Source organism: Pipistrellus kuhlii, unplaced genomic scaffold (genome assembly GCF_014108245.1).
Source record: "Pipistrellus kuhlii isolate mPipKuh1 unplaced genomic scaffold, mPipKuh1.p scaffold_m20_p_28, whole genome shotgun sequence".
Classification (NCBI taxonomy): Eukaryota; Metazoa; Chordata; class Mammalia; order Chiroptera; family Vespertilionidae; genus Pipistrellus; species Pipistrellus kuhlii.
In genome coordinates, this window is record NW_023425527.1 from 3,203,995 (window position 1) to 3,204,904 (window position 910).

Here is a 910-nt window from a genome sequence, read left to right on the forward strand (position 1 = left end):
AATGAATTTTGTCTCTCACCCTAAGAACTACTAACATTTATTTTTGGATGTAAGGTCTTTAGAGAAGTAATTATATTTAAGTGAAATCTCTAGGGTTGATCCCAATCCAAGATTTCAGCCATAGCTCATTACAGAAGAGTCCTTGAAGTGTGCTTTCATTAGTATAGGTCAGTGGTTGGCAAACTCATTAGTCAACAGAGCCAAATATCAACAGTACATGATTAAAATTTCTTTTGAGAGCCAAATTTTTAAAAACTCAAACTTCTGCTCACTCGGGTCCTTGTTTCCAAAATGACCAAGAAAAGAAGGAATAACGGTCGTGCCAAAAAAGGCCGAGGCCATGTGCAGCCTATTCGTTGCGCCAACTGCGCCCGGGACGTGCCCAAGGACAAGGCCATTAAAAAGTTTGTCATTTGAAACATAGTGGAGGCCGCAGTCGACAGGGACATCTCCAAAGCCCCAAGTGTCTTGGACGCCTATGTGCTTCCCAAGCTGTATGTAAAGCTGCATTACTTTGTGAGCGGTGCCATTCACAGCAAGGTAGTGAGGAATTGGTCTCGTGAAGCCTGGAAGGACCGAACACCCCCACCCCGATTTAGGCCTGCGGGTGCTGCCCCAGGACCTCCACCAAAGCCCATGTAAGGAGCTAAGTCTTTAAAGAGTGAAGAAAAGTTCTCTGGGGGAAAATAAATGGAAGTTGTATTTCAAAACAAAACAAAACAAAAAACAAAAAACAAAAAAAAAACCCTTAAACTTCTTCTAACTCCACTTCTTCAAAATAGACTCGCCCAGGCTTTGGTATTTTGTGGAAGAGCCACACTCAAGGGACCAAAGAACTGCATGCATGTGGCTTGAGAGCCGCAATTTGCTGACAATGGGTATAGGTGGTTTATATGTATGCATGTATTTA

General features: G+C 42.7%; 1 pseudogene; it reads left to right on the forward strand.

The window, feature by feature from the left end:
* The first annotated feature begins 265 nt into the window (after positions 1-265).
* LOC118728066 lies at positions 266-710 on the forward strand (annotated as a pseudogene).
* Positions 711-910: the final 200 nt, after the last annotated feature.